We start from the raw sequence: 21,667 nt of genomic DNA, 5'->3' as shown, positions 1-21,667 counted from the left end.
GAGTTTACAGTGATGCCATTCGGATTGACCAATGCTCCAGCAGTATTCATGGATCAGATGAACCGTACTTTCAGAGAACATCTTGACAAATGCGTTGTAGTGTTCATTGATGACATCCTGATCTATTCTAAATCTGAAGAAGAACATGTCCAACACCTTCGTGCTATTTTGGAGATTCTGCGCCGTGAAAAATGGTATGCTAAATTCTCTAAATGTGAATTCTGGTTACCTAAAGTGACCTTCCTTGGGCACGTCATTTCGAAAGAGGGCGTTATGGTAGATCCTGCCAAAATTGAAGCCGTTGTTAGTTGGAAAAGTCCGACCAATGTTTCTGAAATCCGTAGTTTCCTTGGCTTGGCGGGTTACTATCGGCGGTTTGTGAAGGATTTTTCAAAGATTGCTAGGCCGATGACTCAGTCGTTGCTGAAGAAGGAGTCTAAATTTGTGTGGTTTGAGGAGTGTGAAAATGCCTTCCAGGAATTGAAAAAGTGGTTGACTACCGCTCCGGTGTTGACCTTACCTGAAGAAGGAGTGGACTTTGATGTTTACTGTGATGCTTCTAAGCATGGTATAGGTTGTGTCTTGATGCAAAAAGGGAAAGTCATTGCGTATGCCTCTCGACAGCTTAGAGTTCATGAAGTTAACTACCCGACTCATGATCTTGAATTAGCTGCGGTGGTGCATGCTTTAAAGATTTGGAGACACTACCTCATTGGAGTCCATTGCAACATCTACACCGACCACAAAAGCCTGAAATATCTCTTTACCCAAAAAGAGCTGAACATGAGACAAAGAAGATGGTTGGAATTGGTGAATGACTATGATGCCGACCTAATTTATCACGAAGGAAAAGCTAATGTGGTGGTGATGCTCTTAGCGAGAAAATCTGTCATTCTTTGAATTCTTTTCGGGAATTACCTCCTGAACTTGCTTTAGAACTTCAAAAATTAGGAATAAGCCTTGTAAAAAGGGGCTCTAATCATCTTAATGCCATGTCAGCCGAACCTGACTTCTACCGTGAGATCCGAGCTTGCCTTCCCGATGATCCTACTTTCAAATCCATTCGAGCTAAAATTCATCTTGGGCAAGCTAAGGATTGTAAGATTGATGATGATGGGTATCTTCGTTATCATGGTAGAATCTATGTTCCGGAGGCAGCTGATTTGAGAAAAAGAATTCTTGATGAAGCACACCTCTCTTCTTACTCCGTTCATCCGGGAGGTACCAAAATGTACAAAGATTTGAGATTACACTTCTGGTGGCCTAGGATGAAGATTGAAGTTGTGGAATATGTCAGTAAATGCCTCACCTGCCAGAAAGTAAAGATAGAGCATCAAAAGCCCGGGGGTTTGCTTCAACCCTTGGATGTTCCTCTTTGGAAATGGGAGTCTATTTCCATGGATTTTGTGATGGCTTTACCCAGGACTTCCTTTGGGAAGAATCTTTGTTTGGGTGATTGTGGACCGATTGACTAAGTGTGCTCGATTTATTCCTATCAAAGAGACCTGGAGTTTAGAAGTTCTAGCTCGTGTCTATGTGGATGAGATAGTGCGCTATCATGGGGTTCCTAAAGATATAGTCTCAGATCGGGACCCTCGATTTTGTTCTCGTTTCGGACCGCATTACGGGAGGCCTTGGGTAGTAAACTATTGATGAGCTTTGCTTTTCACGCCGCCACCGATGGTCAAACCGAGAGAACAATTCAAACTTTTGAGGATCTTCTTCGTGCTGTGCATTAGATTTCCAAACTTCACGGGAGAAATGTTTACCTCTGGTTGAGTTCTCTTACAACAACAGCTATCAAGCCTCCATTAAAATGGCACCATATGAAGCTCTGTACGGTAGAAAATGCCGTACTCCAGTCTGTTGGGACCAAACCCAAAATGTTCCAATGTTAGGACCTGATTTGGTGACCAAGTCCGTTGAACAAGTTAAAATCATTCGGGAGCGGATGAAAGCCGCTCGGGGACCGTCAAAAATCATATCTTCGATGTCCGTCGTCGACCACTTTCCTTTGAGGTTGATGATCAAGTATTCCTTAAAGTGTCACCTATGAAAGGGGTGAAACGGTTTGGCGTAAAAGGGAAGCTGAGCCCTAAATATGTTGGACCTTTCCGGGTGATTGAAAAGATTGGTCCTGCTGCTTACCGTTTAGAATTACCCCCAAATCTGAGCAAGGTTCACAATGTCTTCCATGTTTCTCAGTTGAGGAAGTACATTAGTGACCCTAGCCATATCATCCAAGAAGAGATTCTTGAATTGGAGCCTAACTTGGCGGTTGAAGAAAGGCCAATTCGGATTCTCGAAAAAGCCAACAAGCAACTTAGGAGCAAAGTTGTACCTCTAGTCCGTGTTCTTTGGCGTTGTGGAAATGTCGAAGAAGAGACTTGGGAGACTGAAGCTTCTATGTTAGCTAAATATCCTGAATTATTCTCGTAAGGTATTCCTTTTCTTACTCTTTTTCCGCGTTACTAAGCCGTATTTAATCATAATTAGTAAAGATATTATTCTTATTATAGAACTTTAAACTAAAATTTTGAAAATGCTTTTATAATTTTTAATGGTTTTAACATTAATGAGTGTTGAATCTCGTTATTGGAGACGTCCCAATAATGGGTTTTCTCATTTATTGGTGTAGAAATATTTTTTTATATATATCTTGATATGAATGTGGATGTTCTTGTCTCATCAACAAGAGTATCACCGTTTCATTGAAAAGATACCTATATTTTTCTTATGATTATATTATTAAGATGTTGTATACTATAATTTCTCCTTCTAAGTTTCGAGGACGAAACTTTTTAAAAGGAGGGGTGATTGTAACACCCCGTAATTTCGGACCGTTATTATATTGCGGAAGTAATTTGTTAATCAAGTAAAATTTGATATTAATGTATTTGAAGTAATAATAATTCAAAGAAATATAATTCTATTATATTTTGAAGTAAAGTACTTATTTTGATAGTTTCGAAATGTTTAAAAATAGTGTAAACCGTGTAAAAACCTTTTATTTCGAAATAAGGGCATATCGGGAAAAAAATGACAACTCTTTTGAAAATTGGGCAAACGATTTTGGAAATGGGTCATATGAGTACTCAATCTTCTTGTAATCTCGTGTTTAAGAACTTTGGCCTTGTCGGAATTTGCAATTGACAAGCGGTTCTAATTATCGTCGTAACGAGCCAAAACCGACTAATAAAATTTCCGCCAAATCCCGCTCCCCTTTCTCCCTTTCCGCGGCACACCTCCCTCTCCCTCCTTTCCTTCTGATTTTCTTTTCCAACTACATCTCCTTGAACATTCTAACATATTCCAAACCTAAAAACACCATTTTCATCTTAAAACCTAAGATTTCTAAGGTAATTTCATCATAACTTCTTCGTTTCTAGTCCGATTTTCGCAAAATTTATATTTTCGGAATCCTCTCTTCAAGATCTACATCCTAGTATGTTTTAATTTCAGTTTTCTTTATGTCGATTTAAGATGATTTTGGGCATAATTTCGGTTTTAGTGCTTATAATTGTGTTTTTATTGTTAATTTAGGTGATGATTTAGAAGACGAGTTTGGAGACTCGTATATAGTTGAAGATAGGGGCTAGCTTGCATATTAGGGTTTGGTGTTCAAGGTGCTAATTGCTCATTTTGTTGCTAAAGGTAACATATTTTGAGTTACTCGACGAATTAATGTCACAATCTTGTTTTCTTGTATGATTTGGTGATTTTTATTTGAGTAGTTGATTTCACATAAAAATATGGGTTAAATTCATGTCTTTTGTATGTTTAAGTTCACATATTAATATGGAAATGAAATGGGAATGATTAATTGATGCTTAAAACGGTGTTAAAATGAACAAAAAACGGAGAAACGAAGGATTGGGGGTGGCGGCACAGCAGGCCCAGCAGGCCCGGCAGGCCCGTGCAGGCCCACGACAACCATGGGTTGGCCCGGGTCAGCCCGTTGCTTGTTTTCGCGATTTTTCATGCGTTGTTCGTCGTTTTAGGTTCATTAATGTTATAGTTAGTATAAGTAACATATGGGTAAACTTTTGAAATGAATAATGTTAGTAGTAAATATAATGAGGTTGGAAAAATTATTCTTATATTGGTAGTTTGCACATGTTAGGATAGGTTATGATATGAAATTGTAATGAATAGGCTTAAAATGAGTTTTATAGCGATAATTGTAATGTTTGGATGATTATGCCGAAAACTGAGCCTTAGTCCCTTTGATGAATCGATGTCGATCAATTGTGTGATTGGTCACCGCAATTTAACCCGCACTGTCGCAGGGCTGGGGTTGCGGGTAAAAATTCGGTTGGATGAAATTTTGTATGAATTGGATAATCGGCCTTATTCTTGTTTTAGGCCATTTATTATGTTTTTATTTCACAGGTGTTGTTGGTTGATTTGAGTAGTTTCTTATATTGTAGAAACGGCCCTAGATTCCCTGAAACCTTTAATATTGTTAATATTGCTAGAAATGGAATTGGTATTGAATACTTCTTGCAGGTTGTTGTGTTTGTCATAGATAGGTCTTTATAGTCTTTGACGAGTGTATGTTCACTGCTTAATAGCCTTTGTGTTCCTGACTTGGTGGGTTTATATCCAAGTTGGGGCATGACCTCGTTACTTATTTTGAGGGTAAGTGGTCAGCTTAAGTACTAGCCAACCCTTTGGTGGACTCCTTAGGGTACTCACTTTGTTTTTTTTTAAAAAATTGTGGGTCTTGGGTGCGGTGGTGTGTATCCGCATGCCTAGGTCTGCGCAGATTTAGGACTAGGGTTGTGTTGTGTCTTGGCCATGTTTTGATAGAACCTCTGAGCCAAGATACCGGTTTGATTACCTTCCCTACCTCGTGGTATAGACTCGATTCTGAGTGACTATTGACGGTGCTAAGAACTTATGCCTGTCTTTGATATATTGCCCTTTCTTGTATGGTGATTTTATGAATTGTAATAGGTGAGATGTAAGCCGGTTACAATTGATAAAGTTTGGATTACTGTTTGTTATATGTTTCACATGATAGCTTAAATTGGTCAGTTTAGTGTTCATAGGTTAAAATACTTGATAATTAAATTATTTATCATGTTGTTTACATGTTACATTAAAAATGACATTTCGTGGCTGGGAGGACTCGAAGTTACTCCCCACTGAATTGTGGCTTTCGTGTTTGTATAAAATGCGATTGACAGGTTGATGATGATTAGATGGGGGCACGGACGAGCTAGTGAGCAAAAGAACCTTGGACCTAGTTTGGTTATATTTTGTAGTAAACCTTTAAACGTTTGGTTGTGTTTATATTTTGAAGGGACATATGTCTCCCTCTTTTATTTTGGTTTGTATCACTATTTTCTCGCGACTTTAGCTATGTTATGTAAATTAGTTTGTTAGTATTTGCAGGTTTTGGCACTCTTCTTTTGGAAATGTTTGTGAATGGTTTAGAAAAGTTTTAAAAATTACAGGTTTTATCTAGTTGAACCAATTACAAACATATCCTGTCAGTTTTTCTGTAGAATTTACGTTTTTTTTAACGCTAAAAATGAGGGTGTCACACAAATCCTTAATGGATGATGAGTATAATATCAGGAATAGTTACCAGATGTTGAACAAAGCCAAAGTTGCCTTTTTGAGCCAAAAGGCAAAATGCATTTGGGCTCAGAATGGGGATGATAATACTGCAATCTTTCACAAAGCTATCAGGCAGAGGCAGGTTCAGAATAAGGTGGTCCAGATTCATGATGCCCAGGGTCAGATTACCAGTCACCTGAGGGCATTATGCTAGCCTTTGAGAATTACTATAAAGATTTGCTGGGGACTCAGGGTAGTACTGCAGCATTCTATCAGAATATTGTGAGAATGGGTAGATGTGTCCAGGCTGATGAATGGAATGTCCTTAATAGTATTCCAACAAATGAGGAGATTAAGAGTATAATCTTTGGCATCCCTGATGATAAGAGCCCAGGTCCTGATGGATATTCGAGCTGTTTTTTCAAAGCAGGCTGGGATATTATGGGTAATGATATCAGTGATGCTATTATTAATTTCTTCCAAGAGGGACAACTTCTGAAGCAGCTGAATAGTACAAACCTGGTATTAATTCCTAAGGTCCAGAATCCTACTTCAGTCAAGGATTTTAGACCAATTGCGTGTTGTAATACTGTGTATAAGGTTATTTCTAAGATACTTTGTGTGAGACTGGGGCATGTTCTTCCTATGCTAATCAGTCCAGTCCAGGCTGCGTTCGTTAAAGGAAGAAGCATTATGGGGAATATTCTTATCAGCCAGGACTTGATTAGGCTGTACAAGAGGGCTAGTGTATCTCCTAGATGCATGCTTAAGGTGGACTTGAGGAAGGCATATGATTCCATTGAATGGAATTTTGTGCATCAAATGTTGAGGGCTCTGAACTTTCCCCCACATTTCATTCATCTGGTGATGCAATGCATAACTACTACAACTTTTACTATTGCACTTAATGGCAACACTTATGGTTTTTTCAAAGGTGGACGAGGGCTAAGGCAAGGTGATCCACTATCCCCTTTGCTCTTTACCTTATGTATGGAATACTTGAGTAGAATGCTTATGGTAGTTTGCAATGGGCCAAATTTCTCTTATCACCCCCTTGGCAAGGGGCTCAAGCTTTCCCACTTAATGTTTGCGGATGATCTATTATTATTTTGCAAGGGGAATCTGAAGTCAGTATGCACCTTGGTTGAAACTTTTGACTGTTTTACTCGAGCTAGTGGCTTACATATCAACACTGACAAGACTGATATAGTGTTTAATGGTGCTCCTTCTGAGGTAGAGGAAGAAATTCTGAGCAGGACTGGTTTTACAAAGGGTAAATTACCTTTTAAGTATCTTGGGGTTCATATCTCTCATAGGAAACTTTCTAAGCTTGATTGTTCCTTATTGGTGGAGAAGATGGTCAATAGAATTAAGGGGTCGAATAAGAGGAAAATATCATATAATGGCAGGCTAATTTTGGTCAAGTCTGTCCTAGCCACCTTGCATAACTACTGGGCACAAATCTTTGTGCTTCCAGCAGGTGTGATGGACAGGATACAGGCATTGTGCAGGAACTTTCTGTGGGAAGGGTCTGACAGTTATTCAAAGGCACCTCTTGTCTCTTGGAAGATTGTGTGCCTCCCTACTAAGGCTGGTGGATTGGGTGTCATTGATAGCAGGATTTGGAATATTGCAGCCGTTGGGAAGTTAGTTTGGTGGATAGCTTCTAAGAAGGACCTCCTCTGGATTAAGTGGATTGATAAGGTGTATCTAAAAGGGAGAGACTGGTTTGATTTACAGCCTAATGCTAATAGTTCTTGGGCATGGCGACAGGTGTGTATGGTGAAGGATAAGCTTGCATCAGGGTATAGTAATGGTCAGTGGCAGCATCAGGATGGTCATTATACCATTGAAGATGGATATACTTGGTTGAGGCAGGATAATTGCCCTAAAGTTCCATGGTTTAACAGTGTTTGGAGTAGACTTAACACTCCAAAACACATTTTTAATGCCTGGCTCATCAAGCATGGAAGGCTTCTTACTCTAGATAGGCTACATAAAATGGGTATCACTGATCAGAAGACCTGTTACTTGTGTGGAATGCAGGACGAGGATCATACTCATTTGTTCAGGAATTGTAGTTATACACGCAGGTGCTATGACAGGATGCAGTCCTGGATTGGTGCGTTGGGCAATGGGTTTGGTTCTACTGAACAGATGCTAAAGCTCCGACATTGCTCTGGTTTCCTGAGGAAGCTTTTATGTTCATTGGTTGTAGCTATGCATTATCATATTTGGTACGCTCGTAATGTATGCCGTGTGGAGCAGCAGGTGATACATCCAAAGGTTATTGTTAAATCAGTCCTAGAAGATGGTAGATTGGCTTTACTGAGATATCAATACTATCAAATGTCGCATTATGATAGAGAATGGTGCAATCTGAGAGGATTAATGTAAGAGTCTTGTTTAGCTTAGTTAATCCTGAATGTAAGGTGGTCTTGAACGGGTAGGTTGTACTTGGTGTTTGTTTTCCCTTTTGGGAAGTTCTTAATATTACTTACATTTACACCAAAAAAAAAGAAGGCAAATAAATGTAAATAAACCAAAGAATTTAAGATAAGATAATAAAGCAAGTGAGCAAAATAAGGGGTTAATTTGTGGGCTAGGCTTAGGAGAAACCGGGTTTCAAAGTTGAGGAAGATTCATTCCCGGAGAACGCAAAACAATGACCGGAGCAAAAATGATTTCCGGCGGTCTGTCGAACACAAAAATTCCACTCTTGGCAAGCTTTGTAATCGGTTGAGTATTCAATTTAGATCTAATCTTGATATATGTCCACAAATTCCTTCTTAATTTCTTCAATTAAGATACCTTTTCCTTCATCCCTTACATTCAAAACCTTTGATTTGTTTCCACTTTCTTTTCTTCAATCCAATATAAGATTATTGGAAACTTTCACACAAACCTTTATAATCATTGGGTCATCTTCAATCATATTCATATATTTCGTTTCAGCATATGAATGAAGAGCAGCGTTTTTTTTTTTGAACGATATCAGATCATGTCACCTTGGATCGCTTTTGGCGATGGCGTTCAAGAGCAAGTCGATGAGCATTTGGAGTGAATTTTCCTTTTCCTCTTCTTCAAGGTCAAATTGTAGCTATCATGGATTACGAGGTGATGAAGATGTGGGTGGTTGCCATTGTTGACTTAACTTGGAGGTGATGGAGGGTTTAAAATGTACGTTGGGTTTATCAGGTTTAAAAGGGAAGAGTAATGAAGGATGTTAGATGAGGTTTAATTGGATTTGGGCAGTGGGTGGGAGTTTTATGGAGGTGTGTAGAGGAAGACTTGCATTATCATCAAATACAAAAATCTTTGGAAGATAAACACAAATTTGAATAAATACACTTAAACACAATCATCAACCAGGTTTCTTAAAATGCTTTGCTAGGGTGATCAAGTTTTGCACTTATACACTCTAATTAGTCAATCATATGAGATAATGTGAATAAATAAAGTGATTACATGTTATTAATCAAGCCAACCTCTAACCAAAGTTTTCCAAATTGTGCTCTTGCAAGTGGTTTAGTGAAAATATCCGCAATTTGATCCTCGGTTTTACAAAATTTAAGACTAATATTACCTTTTTCTACATGATCACGAAGAAAATGATGTCGGATTTCAATATGCTTAGTTCGTGAATGCTGGATGGGATTTTTTTGAAATGTTTATAGCACTTGTATTATCACACATAATGGGGAAGGAATCGTAAAACATACCAAAGTCGGAAAGTTGTTGTCTCATCCATAAGAGTTGAGAGCAACAGTGCGCTGCACTGACATATTCGCTTTCGGCCATAGAAAGAGCGACCGTATTTTGCTTTTTCGAAGCCCAAGAAAAAAGACATGGGCCCAAGAAAGTAGCAACACCGGATGTACTTTTACGATCCACCGTACACCCCGCATAGTCCGCATCGGAATAACCTATAAGATCAAAGGGACAATATAAGGGATACCATAGGTAAAGATTTTGTGTTCCAATCAAATACCGAAGAATTCGTTTAACCGCTTTGAAATGGGATTCTTTCGGATTTGCTTGGAACCTAGCACATAAGCAAACACTAAAGAGAACATCGGGACGACTAGCGGTTAGGTAAAGTAGCGATCCAATCATACCTCTATACACCTTTTCACTAACATTCTTACCATGTTCATCTTTGTCCAATTTGGATCCGGGTACCATAGGTGTATCGTGAGAGTTACTTTGAGTTATCCCAAATTTCTTGAGCATTTCTTTAATGTACTTTTGTTGATGGATCATGATTCCATCCTTAGATTGCTTGGTTTGGAGCCCAAGAAAGAATCCTAACTCACCCATCATGCTCATTTCAAATTCCGATTTCATTAGTTCCGAAAAATAGACACAAAGAAGTTCATTAGTTGCACCAAATATAATATCATCAACATATACTTGGACAATCAACAGTTCATCAGACTGTGTCTTTAAAAACAATGTTTTATCAACGGAACCTCTTCTAAAACCGTTTTCAATGAGAAATTTAGACAACCTATCATACCAACACGTAGGTGCTTGTTTTAAACCATAAAGAGCTTTGTCTAACTTGAAAACATGTTTAGGAAAATCATTGTCTAAGAAACCCGGAGGTTGCTCCACAAAGACATCTTCTTCCAAATATCCATTTAAGAAAGCGATTTTGACATCCATTTGGAAGAGTTTAATGCCTTTGTGAGCCGCAAAAGTAATGAGTAATCATATAGCTTCAAGCCGGGCTACCGGTGCATACGTTTCATCATAATCGATTCCCTTTTGTTGATTATAACCTTGCACCACTAGCCTAGCTTTATTCCTTACAATTTCAACCGAATCATCAAGCTTATTGCGAAAGACCCACCTAGTACCAATGACGGTATGGTTGGGTGGTCTAGGGACTAAGTGCCATACCTCGTTCCTTTTGAATTGATTTAGTTCCTCTTGCATGGCAACTAGCCAATCATCATCGGCTAAGGCGATAATCACATTTGAAGGATCGATTTGGGATAAGAAGGCATTATGAGCGCAAAAGTTGTGTAAAGATGCCCTTGTTCTTATTCCAGAATTTAAGTCACTTGTTAAGTTAGAAAGAGGATGAGAACTTTGATGCTTCCATTTTCTTGGGACAAAGGCGTTTTGTTCCCCCTCAGAGGCAACAGTCTCAGAGACTGTTGTCTGTTGATTAGTGGAAGGATCTGGAATAGTGTCTGAGGATTCTCCTGAGGCAACAGTGTCCGAGACTGTTACTGTTCTGGAAGTGGAGGCAACATTCGTGGGAACCGTTGCTGAATGAGGTGTGGAATTAGAGGCAACAGTGTCTCTGTTTGTTCCCCCTGGATTGGTGCTTGCATCAGAAGGAAACAATGTCTGTGACTGTTGCCCAACGTCATTATTTGGGGCTTCTTCATCCTCAAACACAAAGTCTTTTCTCACAAGACCTATCTCAAATTCATCATCTTCATCATCTTCTCCATCATTTTGTACCTGTCCAAGAATGCTAGATTCATCAAATATGACATGGACACTTTCTTCAATTAACATGGTTCATTTGTTGTAAACTTTATAAGCCTTGCTATGATCGGAATAACCAATAAAAACCGCTTCATCACTACGTGGATCGAATTTTCCCAAGTTGTCTTTACCATTGTTGTGAACAAAACATTTGCTCCCAAAGCATCTAAAATATGAGATATTGGGTTTTCTACCACGTAAAATTTCATAGGGTGTTTTATTGATTATGCTTCTTATCATGACACGATTATGAATATAGCAAGCGGTGTTTACCACTTCGGCCCAAAAGTTTTTAGGCAATTTACTACACAACAACATGGTTCTAGCCATACTTTCAAGGGTCCTATTCATTCGTTCGACCACTCCGTTTTGTTGTGGTGTTCTAGGAGCCGAAAAATTATGGTATACACCATTGTCATTACAATAAGCGCTAAATGATGAATTTTCGAATTCGTTTCCATGATCGGTTCTTATGGAAACAAGTTTGAGATCAAGTTTGTTTTGAATCTTTTTCAACCAAATTAAAAATTCATCAAATGCCACACTCTTGGAACTCAAGAAAAGTGCCCAAACAAACCTAGAATAATCATCAACAATGACAGACACATAACGACTACCTCCTCTACTTCTTGTTCTCATTGGTCCACATAAGTCGATATGCAAAAGTTGTAATGGGCGAAGAGTACTCACAATTCTTTTAGACTTAAAGGAACTTCTAACATGTTTACATCTAGCACATTCATCACATACTTTATTAAAGTCAAATTTCATGTTAGGAAATCCTTCTACCAAGTCAAGTCTTTTAAGAGTATTAAGAGTTTTAGCACTAACATGTCCAAACCTTTTGTGCCACAACCAAGGATCATTTTTCATTACACTCATGCATGACATGGTATGACCGGATAACGTGTTTAAGTCGGTTAACTAAACATCTTTGACACGTCTTCCTTCGAGAATAATTTCATGAGTTGTGGCATCAATTATTCGACACAAATTAGTACTAAATTCCACAATATTACCTTTTTCACAAAGTTGAGAAATGCTAAGGAGATTATGTTTCAAACCTTTGACAAGCCGCACATTGTCGACACAAAGTAACGATGACTTACCGACCTTTCCCATGCCTATTATTTCACCTTTCTTGTCGTCGCCAAAAGTTACCTTGCCACCATCATAAGCTTCTAGTGAGAGGAATTGGCTTCTATCTCCCGTCATGTGACGAGAACATCCACTATCCAAGTACCAATTGCGTCCGCCTCTCACCAAGCCCTACACAAGATTAGACTTTGAGTTTAGGAACCCAAATGAATTTGGGTCCCCTCTTATCCTTTATATTTCTCAACATATCTTTTCTAATCCATATTTTTTTTGCAACTTTGATGTTCTTGTTAATGTCACTATGTCTTTTCTTGCAAGCATTAAAGACATGACCGGTTCTACCACAATAGTTGCAAATGATGTACTCGGGAAGACCAACATATTTCCTTCTTCTAAAGTCGGTTTGAGTTGGATTCGGTTTTCTGAGGCAACAGTCGGATTGACTGTTCCATTTGAAACCAAGACCGGCAGTTTTATCACATCTCTTGGACTGATTAGTGAGGAAATTTAAGACATTTTGACTTCTTACCCAATTTTTAGACACATTTTTAGCCTCAACAAGTTCTCTCTTTAGTTCCTCGACTTTAAAGGTGAGATACTTGTTCCTTTCTTTAGAATTTTCTAACTCCTTCTTCATTAGAACATACTCGAATTTCAATTCTATGAAACTTTCAGATTTTTGTTGAACATTAAGCTTAAGACTCGATATGCAACTATCTAAATGAACAATTTTGGATCTAGATGAACTACATTCGGGAGATTCATTTTGAATTTTGACAAGTTTTTCATGAAGCATTCTAATTTCCCTTTTGTAAGCATCTAAGTTGACTTTGAGACACTCATTCTCTTTAGATAAATTAGTGACTAGTTCATTTGACACTTCCTTGACATTGTCAGAGGCAACAGTCTGAGACACTGTTGTTTTAAGTTCTTCTATCTCATCAACTAAGCCATTAATTACACCTTTAGATATGGATTGTTCATTTAGAAGTTCATCACGTTCCTTAGTTATCATGGACATCTGTAAAATCAGGGTGGTATTGATATTCTCAAGATCAGAAACATCATTGGGGTTCGACCTAAGACACTCTAGTTCATTAGACAACTCCTTGTTCAATTTGTTTACTCTTTTCACCTCATCAGAGGCAACAGTCGCACTGTCTGTTGCCTTAAGTTCACTTTTAAGATGATAGTTTTCTTGAGCAATTTCCTCTATTTCATTTTGCATGAGATCCAACTTTTCAGTTTGTGAACGACACTTATCAAAGAGTTTGTCAAGAAGCTTACATACTTTTTCTTTGGAGTAAGTCCTAGCTTTGGCCTTTAGAAGTTTTACCTCATTGTCAGAATCGGAGTCGGAATCATCGGGGTGAGCCATAAGACATCTAAGATGTTCGGTTTTAGAAGGTTTTGAGACTTTGTCCTTGAGACGACTTGTAAGACACATTTTAGCCTCTAATTCCTCCTCGATGATTTCATCGTCTTCGGAGTCTGACATTCCCCATATGGCGGACATGACTCGGTTTTTGTAGTCCTTATTAGCCTTATCTCGCTTATCTTTGGACTTAACCTCATCCCACTTAGGACATTCTTTAATTTGATGTGATTTGTCACCATATTTAAAGCATCCAATAGTGGTGGAGGGTCTTTTTTTTGGAAAGCGTTTTTTTCGTGTAGTTATTGTTGAACTTCTTATGTCCATGACCATTCACCATTCCAACTAAGTTCCTAGAGAACAAAGCAAACTCATCCTCTTCTTCATCCTCATCATTAATTGAAGAGGATGCTAAAGCAAGACTCTTTCCCCTTGAGGATTCACTAGAGTGCTTATCGAGATTGAACTCGTGAGCCATTAGTGATCCCATTAGTTCATGAAGAGATAGAGTGTATAGGTCTTTGGCCTCCTCTATGGCGGTAACCTTAGGTTGCCATTTAGTGGTAAGACTACGAAGAATTTTTCGAATGATGTCCTCGGACTCGAAATTTCTCCCTAGGATTTTTAGTTCATTTATAATACACGAAAAGCGAGATGAAAAACTATTTATGGACTCGTCCTTTGACATGTGAAACATCTCATATTGTTGCATGAGAAAGTCAATACGGTGTTTTATAACTTGAGACGTCCCTTCATAGGCAAGAACAAGGGAATCCCAAATTAATTTAGCCGTAGAACATTCAGAAATCCGACTCACTTCGGCCTTACCAACACACCGTTGAAGAATCGACATCGCTTTTGAGTTTTTCTCGGCCAATTTAAAATCGTTTTCATTGTAATCTTTCTCATCTTTGACCTTAGTAAAACCCGTAAGGATGTCGGTTTCCTCAATAGTAAGAGGTCCGTTCTCGATGATTTTCCAACATTGATAATCAATACTTTTGATGTAATGCTCCATTTTGAGCTTCCACCACCCAAAATTCTCACCGGTAAAGACCGGGATCTTGGAGTGTTTTGAGGAATCCATTTCCCAAGATTTAAACTCTAAGGTGATTAACCTTGATCAAGAGCACGAGGCTCTGATACCAATTGAAGAGTTTAGGATCCCGAAGTACCTAAGAGGGAGAGGGGGTGAATTAGGTACCTTTTAAAATTTTTAACTTAACTTAATTGATTTAAGTTAGTTAAATGAAATGATATCTCAAATACCTAACACAACCTCTTTTAAATGGAGATTAAAAGAAGTGTCGTTGGTTATGATGAAGGCAATAGTGTAACGGACTGTAACTTGTTGTCTTTGTATAAACTGTAAACAACAGACCAACGTGACAGTATAGTAGACTGTTGCTGAAGATAATAAAAATGACAAACTAAGAATTGCAGCGGAAATGAATAAACAAAATAAGTTCAACACAATCGGTTTTGAATTGGTTCGGCCTATACTCTATAGGCCTACGTCCAATCTACTTCTCATTAATAATTTGATAACGTAATTAACTCTAATTACAATTATTCTATTACAACGAGATTCCCCACAATCTACTCCGATCGTGCTACTCAAGAAACTACTCCGTTTCTTTAAGCTCTATCTAGTTCTAAAATAGTTATAGGATCAAATATCTCTAAGTTGTTCACTTAAGAACGGGAGAGATCAATTTTCGATCAACTAAGAGAAAGAAGATATTGAGCTATGTCATACTAGAAGAATAAACCATTTTGAGACTTATAAGAAATACGAAAAATTTGCAACTAAAAGGTTTTAGACACTTGAAAATATTAAGAGCTTTTGCAAATGTTTTCTATCTCTTTCTCAGATTTTAGCAATGTGTGGTGTATTTTTCTCAAGGAGTGAAGCACTCCTTTTATAGAGAAAAAGGAGGAGTCTTTTAACAAAAAAAAAATCAAGTTTAAAAGTCAATCCAAAGACAAGTAATATGTGACAAAAGATTTCAGTTTGAGTTTTCTTACTTGCACCAAAGTGGTTAATCTGAAAAACAAGCTTTTGAAAAGTAAAATTTCTTTTCCTTGCCAAGAGTCACACATGTGACTTGCACAAGAAAGGAAGGTTTTGAAAGTGCTTTCAAAAAATCAATCCTAAAGCATTTAACCAATTTGGGCAAAGTTTACAAGTTATCAACTAAACCAATTACTCAGAATAGTTGGTTAGGATTCCTCACAAACTTGTTCAATAATTTAAAAGACATCTTTGAAAAGCATGGTTTATCCGTCTAGAACAGCAACAGTGGGCGACACTGTTGCCTTGGCATAACAAACTCAATATTTTCTATCTCAATTCTAATGACCCAAATTAAATACAAGGCGGTCTTCATCCAACGCTTCAATCATCTTGAATTAACAAATCGACAATTCCTATTAAGTAAACTTAAGAGAGAACATTAGTAACATTTGGTTTGTCATCATCAACACAATAAGGTCAACATATGTGCATTGAGTTATTTGTTGCTTGGCTTTTGAAGATAGTAACATGTGTTTAGGGATAGTAGCTTCATGAGTATTGCATTGTTTTTGTGTACCTTGTTGTTGTTTAAGTTGTTTGGAAGAGAAAATCAAATAGTTATGTCATCTGATTACAGCAAAGTTGTCTTAAAACTGTTATAACTTGAGATGCATAAAATATTTTAATGTCATTACAATTGGAGGTGATAGATTGTTCTTTTACGATTCTAACAATAGGTCACACGCCCAAAACGACCAAGAAACGAGTGAGTTATGACCGTTTTACGAAAATTAGATAGTGCTGAGAAATGCGTGGGGTACTCGATCGTGTGGCCCCCACTCGATCGAGTGCACCTCTGGTTACTCGATCGAGTAGCCCTTACTCGATCGAGTAGTCCTGGTAATTTGTTTTACGTGCTTCTGACCTTCACCTACTCGATCGAGTAAGTTACGCACTCGATCGAGTGACCTGTACTCGATCTAGTGACCTCTGTTTAGGGTCATATGTTTATCTTTTGACTTCATTGTCTATTATGTTTAATTCAAAGGTGTCCTTTTGCTTCTTTATGCATTGTTTTACGTATCTGTCGGTCCTGATGCGTAGGTTACCCAATCCTATGATGTAAGGAGTGGCACCTTATGGTGAGTATGAATTCGGAGGGGAAGACATGAGTTATATGTGGTTGTGATAGATGGTGGAAAAAGGAAAAGGAAGATTGATATGGCTTATTGAGGTATAGGGCATCGTTTGTGAAACGGGATGAGTGATATGATCGTGTGTGAAGTAATGTAAAGGTAAGTGTATATGGGCAAGGGATGATGTGAGTCTAAGGAACATAAAAAGAAAAAGGTTGAAGGGAAGGATGTGGATACTGGCAACTCGAGATGTGTAAGGAATTAGGGAGGGATTTGGTTAGATTGTGTTGGTTAAGAGTGTATGTAATGAAAGGTTGTTTTAGAGGGATTAAGAAAAGTGGTATATAGTGAAGTTAATGGAGACATGTCGCGACGTGCATTTGCAGATAGTGAGCGAGTTTGGGAATTTGTATCATCGAGAGGTGAAACTAATGTGTGATTCTCTTAGGCAGTTAACGGTATGAAATGAGTTTTGGGGATTTATAATTAGTGGCAAATGTGAGTGAGTAGAATGATGAGAAAGATCCATGGTAAGAAAGAGTGAGATGATACTGATATGAAATAATGAGATCTGAGTTTTGGAGCAATAATAAGGTAACCGGAGAACTAAGGAGTTAGGTAGGAGTATTAAGGAGTTAAATTGTTAATTGGTATTGTTGAGTGTAAAGAGAAAAGAAAGATAAAAGTAAGTTGAGAAAAATGTTGACCGGAGTTATGTGATATAAAAGTAAGGAATCGTCGAAATGTATGATACTATTGATGCGTGTCCTAAATATGATATTTTACACCCTATTTTACACGCATTTCAGAGCTCAATTGTGTAGTTTATTCTACGATATTCCCTATTTCCGTCTACTTTCGTGTTTTTGTGTATTATTGCAGAAATGTGAAGAATTCAGCGGAAAATGAGCCGAATCCGTCCCCAAGTATTTATCATAGGACCTGACATGAAGTAGTGACTCGAGAGATGAACTTGGTGTGCCTTTCAAGGCCTAAAAGATAGCAAAAGCATGGTTGCGTACAAGTTGCAAAGCTTAAACAAGCGAAGAAGTGCTTCTCGACATTGCAGCCTTATTCAGATGGCTATATCTCGAGTTCTAAAACAGATAATCGACTGATTCCACTTGGAGGTGAAAGCTAATCCTCTTAGATTTCCAACGCCGCATAGAACGCCTGATTTGACCAAGTAACGAAGAAATGGCAGCTGTTTTAAGATAAGATCGGTGCGCTGCGCAGAATCGTCGAATGCATTCTTGACAAATACCGTGGTCGATCGACTGGTCCCTGTGGTCGATCGACCACCCCTCGACTCTGACGCAAATTAAGAACGAGAATTAGAAAGCCCAATTGTAATTAGTTTTTAGGTTTTTGCGTGACATCTCTATAAATAGGACCTCGAACATCAGTTTTGGCGACGCATTCAGTAGGGGTTAATCCCGTCTACTGATTTGACTTTATCGTTTTAGATTCAATTATAATTAGTTTAGAGTTTTCAATAAAAGCTTCCTTTTGCAATCGGATTCTTCATGCCTTTCTTTTATTCGGTATTTCTGCTCTTTATTTCAGTATTATTTCAATTCATTCAGTAGTTAGATTGTTAGTTTAGATCCCAAACCTTTAATTCAATTGTTTCAAGTTTATAATTCAAGTAGTTTAGTTATGCCTTCGCTATTCGTTTTTATTGCTTATTTAGTCGTAGTTAGAATTAATATGCGTAGCTAGAAACCCCGTGCTAAGATGTGAGGGGACCTGCAGTGAAGACGATGCAGAATAAGTGACCTGATGTCGGCCTTTGGTCGATCGACTGGATTAGTCAGTCGATCGACCTGACATGTTGGTCGATCGACTAGCTTAGCTGGTTGATCGACTGACGCGCGATAGTTTAGCTTTCGTTTCAATGTTTTAGTTGCAATATTTGACAACGAGACTGAGAGGAGACTTGTTAAATACTTAGGAATTGATCAACCCACAGATCGAGAGATAGGGAAGGGAAATTGACTAAATTGAAATGACTAAATTTTACTAAGATCAAAAGATAGGTAAAGTTTAGGCATTAGAAATCACTGATATATGATTTATTTGCACCTAATTTCCCCTTTTCTTTTACGCATTCCGACTCATATCGAGTCGGTTTTATATGCCTTTCCTTGTATTTTGTGCCCAATCCCCGTAGCTGTGATTTGGTGTATCCTCTTGCAGGAATCGAGTCGAGTATGGAGGAATTGGGGCAAGGAAGGCATTCCAATGCCTTTACATGAAGAAGAGGTGGAAATTGCTGAATGTTGTGTTCTGCCGGCAGACCGGCAGCCGGTCTGGCCACCGGCAGAACACATCCCCCACTTTGCCAAAGAGAAGAAAGAAATAAACCTGGATATTGTGTTCTGCCGGCAGGCCGGCAGCCGGCCCACCGGTAGAACACAGCAGCTAGAATTAATTAGAATTGAAGGAGAAAAAGAAGTTTGGCCTCGCTACCTGTAGGAGCACCGGTAGCCGGTCCACCGGTAGAGCGCATCATTACAAAGGATTTGAAGATTCTGAAGATAGTGTTCTGCCGGCAGGCCGGCAGTCGGTCCACCGGCAGAACACACTTGCCAGCTAAAATTCAAACTTGAAGTTCATTTTGATCACCCTGCCGGTAGGCGAGCCGGCAGCCGGTCCACCGGCAGGACGCAGCAGCTGACGGATTTGGGCTTTTCTCCTCTTTTCTTCTTAATCTTATGCAAGACTATAAATACCCCCTCCCTAATCCCTTTGTACACATAACCCTAGATCTGAAAACTTTCCCTAATTATTGTAATCTTTCCTTAATCAAGCTTTAATCTTTCCACAATAATTATCAATTACTTAGTGAAATTAGTTAGTATTAGTAAGAAGCAATTGTTTACACTTGGTTTTTGAGGATTGTATTGGGAGATTGTGGAGGATTTCCTTCATTTATTCAATCAAAGCAATCATCTTTACTTTTGTTGGTATATCCCTTCTCTTATTTACTTTGTTAATCAATTGTTTACATTTTGTTTTGTCCTTTATAATTGCTAGAATCATTATCATGTCTTCTCTTGTTGTTGTTTGGTTTTCTCCATTTACTTGCTTGAACAACCTAAACATGAGTGAGTAGTTACCCTTCTAGGGTTTAGGGGGAGTCTAAATTGGATTATTGGGCATGATAGGTTTATTGTTTTGAGTCTATGGTGTAGAATTTGTCTTTCTTAGTATTGCATACAAGGTGTTTGATAAATTGTGTAAGTGAGAACTTGTGCCTTTTGTCTTAATTGCTTAATTCCTCCATTAAATGAGAGTTTGTGGTGGTCTTTGTGCATGCTTTAGGAAGGGTAGTTGCTCAACGAGAGTTGGTGACCGCCTTTAGGATTATCAAGAGATTGATTCCCATCCTAGGACAACCCTTCATCATAGACTATTTAAATCGACTTGTTTGCCCATAGTTCATTTAGATGACCCCGAAAACCCTAGCCTTTAATCATTTGAATACATATTTCTTCACTATTTTGTTTAGTTGCATCGAGTAGTTTAAATCAAACCCTTTTTCTTCATTTTGACTAGACTAGACTCTTATTTAGACTAAGTAGAAATCCACCCCATCCTCGTGGTTCGACCCCGATTTAGGCTTAAATTGGGTTAAATTTTGTTGGTGGTAAGCGACTTGACCCTACCGTTAAAACTTACACATCAAATGGCGCCGTTGCCGGGGATGGCGTTAGGTTGCACTTAGTTTTTCTGAGAGTCTTTGCTTTAGTCTTATCTCAATTGTTAGTTTGTTTTAGTAGTTGTGTGTTCTTTGTAGAGTGTGTGATTTCTTGCCTTCCCCTAGTGTGTAAAGACACTAGGAGACTAACGATTTGTCAAGTGCATGCCTAGAAGGAACCACCAAGCTCTTCTCTTCAACTCCGACCCCGAAAGGCCTTTTAGAACCTTGAGGACAAGGACCCTTGAGAGAGTTAGGAATAGTTCCCCTCAAGCAAACTTTGACCAACCAAATTCACACATCCCACAAAATATTGATACCACAACCACACTTCAACCAAACCTCACAATTGAGACTCTACTAGAAAACCCTTTTCATAACTTCCCTAATTATAATAGCCCACCTCAAACACCACCACATCAAATACCAAATCCACCACCACAAATGGCTCTTAGAGATCATAACCGGCCTAACCATAATGATTCATGTAACCCTATCAATTTTGGCACCTTGGCCCCAAACAACTTTGAAATGCATCACGCCCAAGTCGGGTTGATTGAGAAGGATTTGTTCGGGGTGCATATTGAAGAGGATGCCCATGCTCATCTCCGGAAGTTTAAGAGGAAGGTTTCAATGATGAAAAAGAATGGGGTGTCGGAAGACACCTTGAGAATGATGTTGTTTCCGTTTTCATTGACGGGCAAAGCGGACCGATAGTTGAACATTCACCCACCGGATACCTTCACTACATGGGATGCCTTGGCTAAAGCATTCATGGCCAAATATTACCCTTCATCGAAGACCGCGATGCTCCGTAATGAGATTCATACATTTCAACAAGAGGACGGGGAGTCTTTGGGTGAAGCTTGGGACCGTTATCAAGACTTGATAGCAAGTTGCCCCCACCATGGAATACCGGAATGGTACATCACTCAAACATTCTTTCAAACTTTGCTACCAAGGACTAAGGAGATGGTAAATGCCTCCGCGGGGGGAGGATTTGATCACTTGAGTGATGAAGAGGGCACAACATTGATCAAGAAAATGGTAGATTCGGAAGCAAACTATGGTTCTAGAGGAAACATGCTAAGAAGGAATGGGAAGTTTCCTAAGGAAAACTCCTCCAACTCCGAGACAAATGCCAAGCTCGACTTACTCACAAAACAATTTGAGAAGTTTCAAAGTAATCAAGTGCACCAAGTCGCAACCTCACATGGGGCACCCATGGAGGAAGTGGCTCAAGTCTCAAGTTGTGAACTTTGTGG

The 21,667-nt window shown here is 38.7% G+C and overlaps 1 non-coding gene and 1 pseudogene across 1 annotated transcript; both read right to left on the bottom strand.

Annotated features, from left to right (window-relative positions):
- Window positions 1-9,032: 9,032 nt before the first annotated feature.
- LOC141607313 (secreted RxLR effector protein 161-like) lies at window positions 9,033-9,739 on the bottom strand (annotated as a pseudogene).
- Window positions 9,740-21,209: 11,470 nt separating this feature from the next.
- Window positions 21,210-21,316, bottom strand: LOC141609550 (small nucleolar RNA R71). Its single transcript, XR_012527470.1, has one exon. It is a non-coding gene; the product is annotated as a small nucleolar RNA R71 (small nucleolar RNA).
- Window positions 21,317-21,667: the final 351 nt, after the last annotated feature.

The sequence above is a fragment of the Silene latifolia genome, chromosome 10 (genome assembly GCF_048544455.1).
Source record: "Silene latifolia isolate original U9 population chromosome 10, ASM4854445v1, whole genome shotgun sequence".
NCBI lineage: Eukaryota > Viridiplantae > Streptophyta > Magnoliopsida > Caryophyllales > Caryophyllaceae > Silene > Silene latifolia.
This window is presented reverse-complemented; position numbering and strand designations above follow the sequence as displayed.